The sequence below is a fragment of the Vulpes lagopus genome, chromosome 3 (genome assembly GCF_018345385.1).
Source record: "Vulpes lagopus strain Blue_001 chromosome 3, ASM1834538v1, whole genome shotgun sequence".
Classification (NCBI taxonomy): domain Eukaryota; kingdom Metazoa; phylum Chordata; class Mammalia; order Carnivora; family Canidae; genus Vulpes; species Vulpes lagopus.
In genome coordinates, this window is record NC_054826.1 from 31,357,758 (window position 1) to 31,375,893 (window position 18,136).

The 18,136-nt window shown below is 37.7% G+C and overlaps 1 long non-coding RNA gene across 2 annotated transcripts in view; it reads left to right on the forward strand.

Moving 5' to 3' along the window:
- Nucleotides 1-2,971: 2,971 nt before the first annotated feature.
- The window catches only part of LOC121487937, a 109,738-nt gene continuing 94,573 nt past the window's right edge, over nucleotides 2,972-18,136 (forward strand). The window contains exon 1 of one of the 2 annotated variants that reach the window (XR_005986945.1): nucleotides 2,972-3,158. This is a non-coding gene — a long non-coding RNA (uncharacterized LOC121487937). The remainder of the gene's footprint in view (nucleotides 3,159-18,136) is intronic. The other variant, XR_005986944.1, reaches the window with a different exon arrangement.

The following is an 18,136-nucleotide window of genomic DNA, read 5'->3' on the forward strand; positions in this document are numbered from 1 at the left end:
AGAAGATGACATCCCAGTAAATTGTTGGAATTTTGAGAAGAGTCAGATGAAGGCAATCAAGATAGTAAGGAGATTAGAAATCATAAAAGTGATAGCACAAAGCTCCAGAAAAGATTTGGCCTTAGGGAATGAACACTTGGATGGGGTGCAATGATTAGGGCAGTTTGCATATCTCTAAGAGATTGTCATGTGGAAGATAGATTAAATGTTTTCCATTTTGTTTCTTTGAATCAAGTAAAGATGCTTCAAACCGGTGGTGAATATTGAGGTAAAATAAGGATGAAATTTCTAATAGTTCTTTGAATTCCCTAAATAAAAATAAAATTCTCTATGAGAGGTAGGGGTCCTTCTACAAGGAAGATTTTTAGGAAGACTGGAGACCTTCCCTGCTGGAAAGGATAGTAAGTCCGACAAAGATGAATGAGCTTCTCACTACTCCATGTTCTCCATAGACCAGAAGCATCAGTATCATGTGTGAGCTTATTAGAAATGTAGAATTTGGGGCCCAGCCCAGGCCTCATGAATCAGAGTGTGCATTTTAAGAGAACTCCTAGGAGATTTGTTCATACATTAAAGTGTGAAAATCACTGGACTAGCTGTCCTCTTTAATTCTCTCTTAATCAGTATGATCCTGCGCATCTAAATGTAATTGCAAGTGGAAGGAACTAGGCCTGATAGGAGGACCCCGAGGGAGATGCTGGATGAGTTGGCTAGTCTTTTAGAGTTTTTCCGACTACTTCAGCCAGCATTCTTGCACCAAGTTCACAGCAATAGCTGGGGTAATACCAGAAATAGGCATTGCTTCACGCAGAGTGAATTTTGAGCTGTTGACTCTCTGAGCTGAAAGAACCCCAAGGATTCTGATTGCAGTGACTTGTCCCAGATTAAAATAAAAATTGATAACTTCTTTATACTTTAATTTCTAACCGGATTTGTTCTTTGCCTATCTCTTTCCCTCTCTCTCCTCTTCCCCTTCCCACCTGGGACACACACATGAACATAAACACACACAGGCACATGTATGCACTTCTTGATTTAAACAACTTGCTTTTAAATGAATCTAGTAGCTGTCCTTGGGGCAAAACACTCTAATCAAAGGGAAGGAGAAATGTAATATCTCAGAAAGAGTCCTTTCCAGGAGTAGGAAAGCAGGCTGTGAAGAGCAATATAAACAGCAGTTGGAGTTGAAAAGAGTATAAACTAAGAATGCCAACATTCTTCAGAGTGATACATGCTCTTCATTAGTTCTTCCTCAGACTCTCTAGCTGAGATCTGTCATTGGTTATTTCAATAAAAAGGCTAGTGTCATGATTTAGGTCAGAGAAGAAAATGGGGGAAAAGAGAGTAGCAGTGGATGGAAGACACAATATCAGCAGTTGGAAGATGTGTATGTAAGCCCCAGTTCTACCATTTAAGAGGACTATGTTTGGTCTAATGGGTCCTTAGACAAGTTACTTTATATGTCCGTATTTCAATAGCCTTATGCATAAAAAATATGAATTATTTCTAATTCACTTTCACGGTATTTTGAGTTCCAATAACACTCTGTAGTTTCTAAGAGATGTTTGAGGCTTCTTGTTTAAGTCATCACTCATCCCAATAAAAACATTAAGATTAATTATAGCAGGTAGGGTGCTATTTTACTTATTTACTGTTCCACTTGTGTGGCTAGCACAGTGCTGCTGCATAAAGAGTACTCAATCAAGTTGTGCTACATAGGTGGGTATATACATGAAGGAAAGAAAGAGGAAGGGAGAGAAATGGAAGGCAGCACATTTGCTCCTTTTGTGACTTTAGAGTCTTGTTTGTGATAATCAGGTTTCCCACAGTCTCTTTCTGGTCACCTGGGCTGATGTTTCTTTCACAAGTTTTGTCTTTTAGTGATGGCACTAAACTGGCTAATGGTATAGTGAGAAGACCTAAGGTTCTGTGGTCATGGTCAGGTAGGCCTGAGTTTAATTTTGCTTCTTGAAAGTATATGGATTTGGGCAAGTGATCTGCCTGTCTAAGCACCAGTTTTCTCAGACTAATTATTAATTAGTCCCAATTAATCAGTGGGATTAATATGTTCTAATTCATTAGGATTGTTGTGAGGATTACATGGCAAAATGGGTGTAAACAGTTTTGCACAGTGTTTCATACAGTAAGCATTCAGTAAATGCTATTTTCTTGAACTAAGAGTTCAAGGTTGGTTGATCTAATAAAAATATTTGATCAATGACCTGTTTGCTGGCACATGATGTACATTCAATAAATGATATAAAGTAGAATGTGTAAATGTGATATTGATTTTTGTCTTCAATTGCATTTTCCTTTAAAGTGATTTATAAATCTGGGATTAATTTTTTACATGATCAAATTTTAGTTTTTTTTATCATTTGTTTTAAAGTGTTGATTGTAAAGCTTCTGCCTTTTGAAATTCTTGAGATTTTTTCTTCATTCTGATCTATGGTTAATTTTTATAAATATTATATGAAAACTGGAAAAGAAGATATATTTTTGATGTGGTATGCAGTCCTACCCATATCTGTTAATTTCATCTTATGGACTATATCCATTAATTTTCTTTGATGAAGAGCATTAATAATGCTGCAGAAGCAAACAAATAAATAAACACAACTTTCTTAATTATAGCAAACTGGGTAATTCAAAAAATTAAAGGATGAGATAAACAGCCTGTCCTCAAGCAGGACAGGAACTGTTAACTCTGGAGAGCCAAGCAGGGAATGCTCATGAGCAGCCTCTTTAAGTCACTGTCATCTGATGCTTAATTCCATCTACATTCCCTACTTTTGGATCTCTGTTTAAGAGTCAAATTCCTTGGGGCGCCTGGCTGACTTAGTTGGTTAAGAGTCTGACTCTTGATTTTTGCTCAGGTCATAATCTCTGAGTTGTGAAATCCAGCCCTGCATTGGGCTCCACCCTGGGGGTGGAGCTTGCATAAGATCCCCTTTCTCCCTCTTCCTCTGTCCCTACTCTCTCTCCTCTCTTTCTCTTTCAAAAAAAATTAAATTCCTCAAAGAAAGAATGAGGTTGGCTTAGCTTAGATTTCTTGCCTAATGCTGTGAATTACAGAAGAGGTCCATTCCCAACTAGAAGAAAGGAGGAGGAAACCAGAGAGGTGATAACAACAAAGGTACACTCCCTGAATTGTGAAGGTAATATCTTTAAATCCTCATCTCAGTGGTTCTCTTTGTTTTTCCAGAGTAGGCCATAGGTATATTTAGGACTCAGAAAAATGGAAGCATAATTAGCTACATAAAAGAACATGGCTGGGCTTGGGTTCAAGGTACTCTCTTTCCCTTGATTTGCTTGTCTACAGAGAAAAATTATGGCTTTGCTCTTTCTATTATTACCACTACCACTATTTATCAAGTACTTGATTCATTTATTTATTCATTAATTAATATTTAAGCTACCAGACACTATGCTAGGTACACTTCTACCCCCATGCAACTTAGAATGTAGTGGCAGGGTAGTCATTTAATAAAATAAACACTTAAGATGATCAAATAATTACTGGAGTAATTATGATGAAAGAGAAATACAGCGTACTTAGAGAGTATGTAAGGAGACTTGCTCTTGTCTGGAAGGGCAAAGAAGTGTCTGAGTTGGTAGTGATAGAGGAGGAAGTATAGGAGTTAACCAAGTGATGAAAGGGATAGAATTTAGGCAATGAGAAAAGTATGAAAAAAGTCCATGCCTAGCAGAAGCATGATTTATCTGAGAAACCAAATGAAGGGTCATGTGGCTGGAGTACAGAGAGCAAATGAGCATTAGGTATGAAAAGAACTTGGAGAGGACAGTACAGCCACCCCTGTGGACCTTATGGGTCATTTTAAGTATTCTGGCATTCAGCTAACAAAGATATGAAGCTATTGAATCATCAACACAGGAGTGATATGACCAGGTTTACATTTTGAAATAATTTTCCAGCTGCTGTATGAACATTTTAAGGGGCTAAGCATCAAAGTAAAGCATATCCAGGAATAATTGTAGGAATCTATAAGATAATGAAAGGGCTTAAACTGCTGTTATGGAGTAGAGATGAAGAGAACTGGACAGATTTGAGATCTATTTAAAGAAGTGAAACGTATTTGATGTTGGATTAGACATGGAAAGTATAGAAGAGAGTTACAACCATGATTCTTTTGTTTTAGCTGGTATAATTGAATAGATTACCTATCCATTGATCATTTGTTGAATGGACGGTCATACATTCAATGGTACCAGTCAAAATCTAGGCCCATTCACATTGCTTTAAGCACCAGTATAGGCCTGAGTTGAAGGGGAAAGATCATGAGTTTAATTTTAGACTGCTGACTTTGATAAGCCTTTGTGATGGCTATGTGTAAAAATCCAGAGGAGGCTGGATACAGGTGTCTAGAACTCATAGGGAGACCTTGAGTCTTTGCTTGTAGAAGATAATTAAAGTTGTAGGCATGGGCGAGGTTGACTAGGGAAACAGTACAGATAGGGACCTTGAGAAATTCCAATATTTAGTAGAAAGATAGCTGCCCCCTCCCTCACCCCTGCCCTGGCCAAGAGCCTGAGAAAAGAGGAGTAAAACCAAGATAAGGTCAAGAAGATCTGATTCTTTAAGAAGTTAAGACAAAATCACTCATGACTTTATGAAAGGTATATAATTACAATGATGGGGGCATGCAGATTGCACTGATCTGGGGAGTTAGAAAGAAGTGAGGAGATGGAGGATTTATTAATAGGGTCATAGAAATTATTTTGAGAAGTTTGGCTGAAAAGGGGAAGTAGAGACATATTGTGACTGAAAGGTAATTTTGAATTGAGGGAAATTGTGATTTTTAGTAAAAGAGACTCATTTTTTAAAAAATATTTTATTTTTTTTTATTCATGAGAGACACAGACACAGAGAGAGAAGCAGAGACGCAGGCAGAGAGAGAAGCAGGCTCCATGCAGGGAGTCTGATGTGGGACTCGATCTCAGGTCTCCAGGATCACACCCTGGGCTGAAGGCAGGCACCAAACCTCTGAGCCACCCAGGCGTCCCTAAAAGAGACCCATTTAAGAGTAGAAAGGATCCCTCTGAAAGAGAGGAAGAGGAGAGAATGATGGGAAAGAGGGAGAGAAAGGGGAAAGAGAGGATGGTCATGGGGATGAATGAGTACATACCATAAGGTATGGGAACACTGGTGTGTAAGATTCCTGAGAAGGTGGGAAAAGGAGCATACAAATCTCAGCTGGTAGAGTTGGACTTGGATAAGAGGAAGAAACATCTGCTTTATTGTGAAGATGGGAAGATGGTTTCTAGATTTTGTAGCAGGAAGTGGAGGGACTCTGGCCTTTGTCTGGTGGCTTCCAGTTTCTTTATAAGGCCATAGTTTCTGCTGGGAGTCATCAAGGAGGTGACAGAGAAAGGGAGTTGGGATGGAGGAAAGGTCAGCTATAGGGCTGGGAATTTGAGGGCAGTGGAGATGACTCAATTAGGGCCTATCAGCTAGTAGCAAACTGAGTTAATAAGAAAAATTATAATACTATTGGAAGTGATAAAGGCCCACTTTAGGCTGGTCAGTAAATCAGTCAACACACATTTATTGAACCAGGCATTGTTTTGGCACTCAAGATACAATAGTGAATAAGAGGATCCTACCTATCAGTGACAGGGGTGGTGAGTGATGGAAGCTTCTATCCAGGCAGGAGTTCCTACCAAGTGCAAGACTTTGTGCTTCATGGTGGGGATAGAAAGATGAAGCAAGACCATTGGATTTTCCCCAAATGATACCATCTCCATACAATACTGAAGAGTTCTAGCTCTTTGATTCCTTCTTAGTTACTGAAAATGAAGAAAAGACAGCTTTGGACCCTGCAGAAAAATAAAGCTCGACGGTCAGAGGTCTGCAACTATCAAATGAGTTCCCACACTCATGCCAGTTCCCACACACTGGCATATTTAACATTTGGGTGGGAAACAGACATTTGAATGATCAAGATACAACTTATATGGTATGTCACAAGGGCCATGCCTGATGAGAATGTCACAAATTAGCAGCAAAAATGCCTGTAACATTTTCCTTCATGTCTTGACGTAAGAACTATGTATAATCCATTTACTTCTCCCAGGGAAGCCCTTCTAATAAGGTGCGGTATGTAAGCATTGTTCCTTCCCCTCTACCCTTCTGAGGCTCTGCCCTTGTTTAGGTCCAGCTCATTATACAGCAGCTGTCTTCATTACCATGCCATTTTTTACTGTTGGGAAAATGTTGCCATGGTGATGCTGGAGGATAGGCCAGAACACAGACCAACATGAACTTATCCCAAGTTAGAGGCAGTGGAGAAATATCCCATCTTCTTTCTTCCTTATATATGTGCTTCTTAAATGAAGGGGTATTAGAATTAGTGGATGAGCCCTTAGTAGTACATGGGATGGATGCAGGTCCTCACATAGCTATTTTATTTAATTATAATTATATTGTTTCTCATAAACATATTCATGAAGCTTCCCAGGTTAGCAAAGACATTGTTCAGTTGAAGAACTGACGGTATTGTTTGCTATTTTCTCTACACAGTCATAGGCTGTACAGTATGCACACGTCTACAAACATGCACCACTGGTAGTGGATACCACTGGGAACTACATGGATGTCCTCTATAGTCTCTACAAAAGCTTGGGTTTGTGACCTATTGAGGCTTGTTGATTTAGGTGTTTGTATACAAAATTATGGATTATTAGAGCTAAAGAACTTTTAGAAATAATCTACTTTTCCATTTAGAGGTGAAGAAACAGGGTCTAGAAATGGGAGAGCCCCTGTAAGGGACCCAGTAAGCAAGAGGCAGGTTGACTGAGCTGGAATGAGAAGCATCTTTTTTCCTTTCTCTTTGACTGATATATTCTTCCACTAAATTCTGCTTCCAAAGGCTTTCAGAGAACAAACTTTATCTTCTTCAGCAGAAGGAAATGGATGGAAATGAAAATAAATCCAGAAGACTTCCCACCCCAAATATGAAACTTAATTTTAGTCATTTAAAACCACTGACCTAAACCTCCTAATAAAGCCTGGGTCACTTTGGAGGGCATTATTAATGACCTGAAGCCTTGAGGAGATAAACAATATTAGTGCTCAGAGCTGACTTTTTAGCATGTCCAGTCTAGCCGTCAGCATGACCTCTTATCTTACCCTATTATCTTTGCTTTCTTGGTTTCCAAGTCCATTAGTATAAGGCATCATTTGATATATTTCTGTCTGTCCTTGCTAGAGCTCAAGAACTATTATAATGGGTCTTGGTGACTTCATATCACAGGATGATATCAGAAGATTATTTTGACACTAGGTTAGTTGTAAATTAAGCTAAGCCATGTGGGTTCCCTGGAGACATCAGTGAATCTTGGCAGAAATGTCTATATATTTTCTTAATAGAAAGGGTGGTTTGGAACTTTGTACTGCTATTTTACTCTCTGTCAAAGGCTGAAGATCTTAAGAGCTTCTTGTTGGGGAAGAGACTTAATAAAGAGTATAGTTAATTGAGATTTAGGCTAGATACCAAGAATCTTAGAAACAGATTCTTAACCGATAGAGAAGTTAAAATGACTATTTTAACCCCTCTCAGCTTCAGTTCCCTTGTATATAAATCAGGCTCAGAATTATATATCCTGTTGGCATTGTTGTGAGGAAGAGGGGACAAAATGCAAGAGAACTGATAAGAGCTGTCACCTTCTCCAGCCTTTACTGAGCCCCTGTGACACTCTGGGACACTCTGAAGAAAGTTAGAAGGTGCTTCCTTACTCTTGGGGTTAGTCTGGGTCTGCTTGCTTTTTTCAAAGGAATTTTATACCCATCAACTCCCTTGGCATCCCCACTGATGATATGAGATGAGCATGAGAGAAAAAATTGGCTTGTTCAAATTTACCATGCACAGTGTTGGGATGCCTAAGTTTTTGTCCCTGTTGGGTTTTATGGAGCCCATCTTATCTTCAGGAAGTGATCTTCATAAAATGCAAAAAGGATCATGTCATTTCCCAACTTAAAATCTTCCATTAGCTTCCCTCTTCTCTTCAAATAAATTCTAACATCTTTACTCAGTTCTACAAGGTCCCACACCATTTGGCCAGTCCTCACTTCCACCTCAACCTTTTCCATTCTGACTCTTACCCATTGCATTTCAGGAATAGAAGACTTCATTCATTCCTTGACATATCTTCCTTTCCTGCCTCAGGCTTTGCATATGCAGCTGCTTCAGTCTGTAATGTTCCCTCTCCTGGGGATTTGCAAAACTGCTTCTTTCTCATAGTTCAGATCTCAGCTTAAATGTCACTTGCTCAGAGACTTCCTATACACCTTACCTAAAGCAAGTATACTCTGTTATTTTTTATTACATTCTTTAGTTTGTTACCTGTATAGCAATCTCAATTTGTAATATTTTGAATAATTACTTTGTTCTATTGTGATTACTTGATTTTACTCATATGATTTGTCTACTCTTCTGGAATGTAAGTTTACCTAAAGCAAGTATACTCTATTATTTTTTATTACATTCTTTAGTTTGTTACCTGTATAGCAATCTCAATTTGTAATATTTTGAATAATTACTTTGTTCTATTGTGATTACTTGATTTTTCTCATATGGTTTGTCTACTCTTCTGGAATGTAAGTTTCATGAAAGTAAGAACCTTCTCTATTTCATTTGTGGCTGTTTTTCCAGGATCTGGCAGACAGTTAGTAACATTTGCTACATGAACAAATATATGAATAGATATGTCACTCTCTGGGTCTCTAGTTTATCATTAGTGAAAATATACTACAGTACCTATTTTATTTATTCTCTAAACTACAAATATGAAAGGATATGTGACTCTTTCCTTTTGTGGTAATCATTTTCTGGTCTCCTCCAGGCATTTTTTTTCTCCTTTGTTTTTTCTTTTATATTTTTTTCTCCTCTTGCATGAGCTATTATGTAGAATCTAGTAAAACTAAAAGTTATAGTGGTGAGAACACTGGATTGGAAGTCAGGAGAGTTCTAGACTTAGATATGATTCTGCTCATAGTATGATCTTGGACAGGTTAGATGCCTGTGTTTGGACTTCAATTTCTTCTATGTTTATTATGAGGAGGTTGGAACAGAGGAGCCAAAGAGATCTTTTCCACCTGGACTATTATCTAACTTAGATCGTTTCCCTTCCATCAGCTAACCTGGGCAGCCTCATAAGGCAATTGCTTTTAAAATAGCAATGGTCATCTGGATTCATGTTTAGGTATATTGATTAAAAATAGAAGTTCATTAATTAATTTATATTCATGCTATAAAATTTACAATCCCTGAGAAACCAAGTCTCAAAACATCTTGCCAATGAACAAAATATTTCATGCCCTTGATGCATGCTGGCTGCAGTATACTGGGAGCCAAGAGTGCTGGCAAAACAGGAGGGAATAATGTTATATCCTCATGTTGTTCTCCATCTGCCATATTTTGTAGGTCTGCCAGAATTTTCCCAGCATGCTTTCTCTAAATTTCCCATTTCATTCCAGATTACGCACATCTTGGCCCTGGCAGGAATGTCCACACTTAGAGCCAGTTTTGGAAATAGTGGGAATGTTTGACATATATTCAGTTTTTAGTATTCATTACCCTGCGTCCAACAGCAAAATGGGAGGATAGTCTTCTGATTAAGAGATTAAGCTGTGGAATCAGAAGCATGGATTTGAATTCGACACGACTTGCAAGAATGACTTAATTACTCTAAGATGAGTCTCCTTGTCTATGAGAGAAGCATAATAAGAGTAGCAAACCTGTAAGTTGACACAGTTAAGTGAAATAATAATGTAAAATACTTAGCATATATCCCTGGCTTACGGATAGTGCTCAACACGCATTACTTGCTGTTTTACTTTCTTTTATTACTTGAGTAGAAACTGGAGAATTCCACTCTAGGTTGGGAGGTATTGTTTGTTTTCCCTGTGTCCAATATGTTGATCTTTTGTGTCATCATCTGAAAAGTTGATATATGGACTAAGATCTTTAAGAGCCTTTCCTGCTCAGAAGTACTAAGGTGAATAGGAATAAGGCAAATTGTCATTATGAAAGTATAAACAATATACTTTTTAGTTTTTCTAAATCATCTAAGAACTCTCAAGCATCAATCACCACATATTATATAAAAATAGCTATGAGTTTCTCATACAGAACATACAAGCCAGAAAGTGGGTGTGCTGTAAAAAATGTGCAGTAGTTGACATTTTGGGGGTAAATCCAGACCTTCCCAGTCTTCATCTTTCCTGAAATGTTTCTCCTGACATCCTAGCCCTTTTCTTATGCTCTCCTTCCCCATCCTTTTACTTTCCTGAATCTCTGAATTATATGTCTTATCTCTGACTGTAAAATGAAAGCTCTTGTTTCCTCCTATTAAATAATTTCATGCTCTGAGAAACCCAGAGGAAGGATATTTCAACCAAGTCCTGTGATTAGACCATGCTTTCCAGGGCCCTGATATAATGCCAGATTGGTGGTTGCTATTTTTCATATTTGACAGATCAGAGAATTATGATGCTTCCTCTTGCAGCAATGATATAACTAGTTCTTTAATCTTTACACATTACTGGTTCTGGCTTCAGCCACTGACCAATGATACATCTCATTATAAGTCTGTTTAGAGTTCCTCTCTCATACCTAATTAAACTATCTTAGACTTTTTCTGACTCTAACCTTCTCAGTTATGGAAGAGAAATGGAGGCCCTAAGAGATGATATGACTTGCTTTCTGTCTCCACAGCTAATAAATGACAAAGTTTTCTGTCATAATACCTGAAATACCATTGCATGATTATACTCCTTGGAGTCTTGCTGCTTTTTGATTATTTATTTATTTATTTATTTATTTTTAATAAGAGCCTGTTACTAAGTTTGCGTCCCTCTAGAATAAGTATTATGTTAAATTGGAAGTAATTAACATTTACCAGATTAATTGAGAAGCAGCTGTTAGTTAGAACAGGACCCAGCAAAATGCCTGGAGCACAAGAGGAACCAGAAAAGGAAGGAAGAAGTGCAGAGTACAAATTGTAGTAGAGAACTAATCTTGGATTTGGCAGGATGGGGTTTGCTAGTGACTCTGGTTAACAGTGGCTTCTGCATGGTGGTTGGAGAAAAACCTGCCCAAAATGAATTAAAAAGAAAATATGAGAGTGAAAGAATATTAATATTTCTAAGATTTTTTTTTCCTGAAAGTGAGTAGGTAAATGCAATAGCTGGAGAGAGAGATGAGGCCACTGGAGGAATCTTTTAAAAATATAGATGAAATTTCAGTGTATTTGTATGCTGTTGGGAATGGTCTAATATCTGGGGGAAATTGATAAGGAGGAGAAAGAATGATGGTCATAAGAGCAAAGTCATTTTCTCAGTGAAACAAAAAGTAAATTAAGAGCTGAGAGTGAGGAGAAGGGAGATAATGCTGAAGATTTCAGAGGAGATGAGGATGTGTGAATATTCACCTTGGAGAATGGAAAAGTGAATTAATTGGGGAAGATAGCAAAATTGCTGGGTAGTACTAGAGGCCTTCTTGAGTTTGGTAGTCATAGATTTAAAGAGACACAAATTAGACCATAGTGTGTTTTTCTCCAGCCCCTTTCAGATACTTGAGTGTAGTTGCAAAATAGGTGGAGGACCAAGTTAAACTACAATTGGGGTTTTGCCAAACTGGACTAAAGGAAAGAAGAGGATCCAGGGTGTGTGTGGGGGGTATATGAAAGAAGTGGGTATAGAGGTTGATCATGGCATCCAAGAAAAAAAAAAAAAGGAGGAACAGAGGGCATAAGACAGGGAATGGGCAATGAAAAGTGGTGGAGCTGATGTGCTAGAGGTCCTAATGGTACTTAAAGAATTTGTACAGGAAAATTTGGGAGATTATAAAATTAACTTAGTTGCAAAAATAAGAGCAGATGTTTGAAAAAAATATTTCATAAGCAATGCAGTTATTAGTAATAGCAAGGTCTAATGTATGGCCATGGTAGTGGGTAGCTGAAATGAGGTGAAATAGAAAATTGAGGTAGTAAAGGGCTGAGAATCACAGGGCTTGGATTGTGACCAGGCATTGGTGTGGAAATGGTCAGAAATGCTAACATAGTTATAGAGTAGAGGAAGAAAAAAGATGGTAGTGTAGAAGGGAAGAGGAATATGACAGTGATTTTGAGACTTATTTTTCAGTGATTAAGGAAGCTAAGGAGAATAGCAGGTGACTGCAACAGGCACAATAATGGGTGGTAGAGCTTGATGTCCTGTGCTTCAAAAACAGCAGGATTTTGGAAAGAAGAAGGAGGAAATGGTTGACTATAAGTAATTGCAAGGATAAAGGAGAGCTCTTAGCTTCATCTCCACATTCTTTGCAATGTAGGGTGTGGAAGGTAAAAACAATCTCCACTTGAGAGGCCTACAAAGGAAGCAAGTTTCATAATCAATGCACAATTCATTGTGTGATGGAAGAGCTAAAGTGAAGTTTGAAGATATAGAAGATTTTTCTGGTATAGACTGTAAGTTCTAGAGCACTCAGCAGAAGAGCTGAGATAGGTGATGGTGGTTAACAATAGCTATGAAATCATATTAGAGGATGAACAAAGCTCATCTGAGTAATGATAGGTGATCTAGAGTAGTACATCTCAAACTTTGATATATATATATAAATCTCCTTGAGATCTTGTGAAAATCTAGATTCAGTAGGTCATATGGGGAGGTGGGTACAGGCTGAGGTTCTATTTATTTATTTTAAAGAGAGAGAGACAATGAGCGAATGGGTGGGTGGGGCAGTGGGAGAGAGAATCTTCAAGCAGACTTGCCTCTGAGCATGGAGCCCAATGTAGGGCTTAATCCCAGGACTCTGAGATCATGACCTGAGCAGAAATCAAGAGTCAAGTGCTTAACTGACTGAGCCACCCAGGCACCCCAAGGTTCTGCATTTCTAGCATGCTCCAAGGTAATGCTGATACTGCTGATTTAAGGATCACACTTTGAGGGTCAAGGCTTTGTAGGCTTGGACTAGTGTCATAGTTGGGCCTGGAGACAGGATGCCAAATATGCAGTTGATGCAGAACATTTAGAACTCTGGAGCCTTCTTTGTTCTAAGAATATTTAATAGTTGCTACCATTTTTGGAATATCAATTTTTATACCTCATTCTTTCTCTGAATCTGAAGCATCTGTGTTTAATATATATTTATTCCACTAAGTGTCTTGTCTTTGTTTCAGAGATGTGCATGTATTATTCCAACAGGATCATTTGCTCATTGGAGCCAGAGGTTGTGGGGAATGGTGAAACATTATTGGATCATGAGTCATAATATCTAATTTTAATTCCCCTTTCTATGATTAACTAGCTATGGAAAGTAGAGGAAAACATCATTTACCTTTCTGATCATTTTTATGTGTGAAGTGGGGATAATCATGCCTAGCTGCCAATGCTATGAAATTCAAATGAGATACTTGATATAAAAATGTCTTATAAACTATAAAACAATATAATGATATGATAATACTTATTACAGGGCTGGCATTTCTGTGGTATATACCAGCATGACATTCTGGCATTCTGATTGATTGGTGGCCATGCCATGCTGGTGGTTAAATATTTTTGTAATTTTAATTCAATTAGCCAACATATAGTACATTATTACTTTCAGATGTACAGTTCAGTTATTCATCAGTTGCCTATAACACCCAGTGTTCATCACATCACATGTCATCCTTAATGCCCATCACCCAGTTACCCCATCCCCCTACCCACCTCCCCTTCAGCAACCCTCCGTTTGTTTTCTATAGTTGAGAGTCTGTCATAGTTTGTCTTTCTCTCTGATTTCTTCCCTTTCACTTTTCCCTCCCTTCCCCTATGATCCTCTATACTATTTTTTATATTTCACATGTAAGTGAAACCATATGATAATTTTCTTTCTCTGATTGACTTATTTCGCTCAGCCTAATACCTTCCAGTTCCATCCATGTAGGTGTAAATGGTAAGATTTCATCCTTTTGATGGCTGAATTATATTCCAATATATACCACACCTTGTATATCCATTCGTCTGTCATTGGACATCTGGGTTCTTTCCAAAGTTCGGCTACTATGGATACTGCTGCTGTAAACATTGGGGTGCAGGTGCCTCTTTGGATCACTACATTTGCATCTTTGGGGTAAATACCTAGTAGTGCAATTGCTGGGCCACAGGGTAGCTCTATTTTTAACTTCTTGAGGAACCTCCATACTGTTTTCCAGAGTGGCCGTACAAGCTTGCATTCCCACCAGGAATGTAAGAGGGTTCACTTTTCTCCGCATCTTTGCCAACATTGGTTGTTTCCCGACTGATTAATTTTAGTCATTCTGACTGATGTGAGGTGATATGTCATTGTGGCTTTGCTTTCTATTTCCCTGATGACACGTGATGTGGAGCATTTTTTTTTTTTTCATGTTTCTGTTGGTCATTTGTATGTCTTATTTGGAGAAATGTCTTTTCGTGTCTTCTGCCCATATCTTGACTGGATTATTTGGTTTTGGGTATTGAATTTGATAAGTTCTTTATAGATCTTGGATATGAGTATTTTTAATATAAACACTGAACACGATGTTTTATTATTTTTACTTATTCTGTATCTGTATACAATGCTAGCAGAAAAATAGACATACAATAGTTGTTGAATTAAAGATTTGATGTAACTAGGGGAGTAGAATATCTGAACATCTACCCTGGGGCACAGTGAGTGAAAAGTGAAAGTAATTTCCAAAATCTATGGAATTAAATCTTTCTGATGATGATTTTGACACTTTTACTAAAACATTAAGTTGTCAATTTTGGTTCCCTTAACAAATTTTAAAGTGCCCTCACCACAATTTCTTATATCATCTTCCTTTTGCGATTATACCTATCATATTGTGGTTGATTAATGGTTGATTCATGCTGGTACACTCAGCCAAGAGAAGAGAGTCATGCATGGCCAAGCTATGATTAACCTTACCTATTTATTTTGTTCTGGGACAGAACTCTCTGTTCCAAAATGTATTATGGGACTCAGGTCAAAACTTTTTCAAAGCCTTCTTGGTGAGTTACTACATGGGGAAATATTTTTATGAAGACAGTTTATTCTCTGACAGTAAACATAGTTCTATTTAAAAAAAATTCTTGGAGAGTTTGCTTTATTTAATGAGGATTGATTTTCCTCTATCTCTTCAGGTGACATAAAAAGAATGGATCTTGCAGTTCAAGTTCTGGCTCTATCTCTTATTAACAGTGAGATCTTAACCAAGCTACTTAATCTGTGTAAGCCTTACCTGTAGGGTTTCTTACCTGTAGGACAGAGATAATTATAGTATGTTGATCACAGGATTGCTTTAAGTATTGAGACAATGGTGTGACGCAAACAGCACACTGTTAAGCCAAAGTAAATGTTAGTTGTGGTTGCTGTTGTTACTACTACTGTATAAACATCTGGATAAAGGGCTTGAATCCAGAATCAAGAACTCTAAATTTAATTGTAAAAAACCAAACAACCCAATTAAAATGGGCAAAAGATTAGAACACATATTTTATAAAGTAAGGTATGCTGACGGAAAACAAACATATGAAAAGATGTTCAACATTATGATTCATTAAGGCAATGCAAATCAAATTCACAATGAGATACCACTTTATACTTTACACATCAGAAATCTGATGGCTAAAATCGTAATATCAACACCAGCACTAATGACTATAGCAGGTGTTGGTGAGGATGTCAACTGGATTTTCCTGTACACTGCTGGTGGCATTGGAAAATTGTAAAACCACTTTGAAAAAGAATTTCACAGTTTCTTTAAAAAGCTTAATATGCCACTACCACACGAGTTTCTTAGAAAGCTAAACATGCCACACTACCATATAACCCAACCATGTTTCTCCTAAGTGTTTACTCAAGAGAAATAAAGCCTATGTCTATAGAGTGCTTCATATAAAGGTGTTCATATGTGTGTTTATAACCAAAAACAATTCAAATTTCCATCAACAGTTAGACAAATAAAGTAAATATTCATACCATGAAATATTACTCAGCAACAAAAACAGTTTAATTATTGATATACACAATATAAATGCATCTGAACATAATCATGTTGAATGAAAGAACCAGACCAAAACCATACTTATTGTATATTCCATCTATATAAAAATCAAGAAAATCTGAATTATAGTGACCAAAAGCAGATCAGTGGTTGCCTAGAGACAGGTGGGAAGATAATGCAGAAAGGGAGGCAAAAGGAATTCCAGAGCAACATGGGGAAATTTTAAGAGGAATGTATATGTTCATTATCTTGATTGTGTTACTCATAGTAATGGAAGTAATGGTTTCACAGCATATATCTTTTGTCAACTTTATCTAATTGTACACTTTAAACTGTGGAATTTATTGTAGATCAACTATACCACAAATAAGCTATTAACAACAACAAAAAAAGAATATATGGCATCTCCTACCTTCATTGCCTTCCCTCTGCTTCTAAGCCTACAAGGCTTCTAGGATTTTCATAATTTATCCCCATCTTATTGATTAGTCTCATATATTACTGAAACTTCTCCACTGAGACCATTTTCTTCATCTTCTCCTCCATAAGGTCAGATGGTTCCTGCCTCCCTGTCTCTCTGGTCATGGTATTCTCCCTATGTAGAAGGCCTTCCCCTATTTTATCCTGATAATATATACCCCTTTCTAGGAACCACCCATAAAACATTTCCTTAATTTGTTCATTTAACATGCATTTATAGGGTACTTGTTGTGCAACAGACCTTAGACTAGGAGTTAGTTCCCTCCAGGGACCAAGATGGTCCCAGTTCATGTTCTTATGAGGTTCACAGGCCTCCCAGAGACACAAACAAGTCAACTGATGTACAGTTGTACATACATTTATGCTACTCAGCCTTTGAATACTCTTCATTTTATGGGGGAATTCTCCACTGGGGGTTGTTGGTGAGAAGCAGGACCCATCTCTTCCTCAAGGTGTTGAGATTGCTCCCTACCCCCTAAATACAGGTGTATGATTTAGGATTGCTAGCTTAGTGCTCCTGATTGCTAGTCAGAAATTTCAAAAGAATAAAGAAGAGACACAAGTACAATTTGGCAAATTCCCAGTGGCATTTTGACCATGTCAGTGTCCTAAAGAGACCATGCCTGTGTGTGTGTGTGTGTGTGTGTGTGTGTCTGGGTGGGGGGGTGAATTTTAGCTCTTGCCCATTTTTAGATCCTTATTCTCTAGGCTTTATGTAGGTAGCTACTATCTAAGTCTTTTTGGGCTGTTATAATAAAATATTTGTTTCTCACATTTTTGAAGACCAAAATCATGGGATAGTTTCTGGTGAAGGTTCTCTTCCAAGTTGCATACTGCTGGCTAGAGAGCTCTGTGGGGTCTCTTTTATAAGAATACTAATCCCAATTATGAGGCCTCTATCCTTATGACTTAAACATCCACCTCTATCACTTGTTGGTCTACTCAACCTCTTTTAGTTTTAGCTTCCTGGGCAAAATAATAGTATCTACCCCAGATACTATTTTAATTAGTTACAATAATAACTATATTATTTTTCTATGGGGCAATCCAAGCTATATGGTCTTCACAGTGCTTGACATATAAAGATACTCAGTAAACTTTAGCCATTGCCATTATTCTGGCTTACTAAGGTGGTTTGAAACAGATGTAAAAGCCACTCTAGCCAAACGTGGTCAACGCATGCTCAGGAAAGTAACACTGACCCAGAACCTTAGAGGATCCTTAGATCACCAAGGAAAAATGTTCTTGCATAGATTACATAATCACATATCAAAAGAGACAGAAGTTCAGAGGACCAAGCAGATGAAACAAATATACACACAGTTTGGAACCCCATAATAAGAGGCAAATCAGGAATTTAGATAGTCAAAACTCACCCAGACCCCAGGTGAGAAAAGCAGGCTGAAAAAGATTCTACTTTAGGATGTTTAATTATGCTTATTTGTGTCATAATGATGCAGACAGAAAAGCTGGATCACAACATCAGTCTGAATGCTAAAATGTCAATTTAATTGAGATGTGTTGGCCCCTGCCATATTTAGTCTCCCCTAGGTAGAAGTGAATATCACGAGTCCCTGGTGGGTAGTGGGAAAATGACTGCCTCTGAGAAGAAGGGCATGAGAAC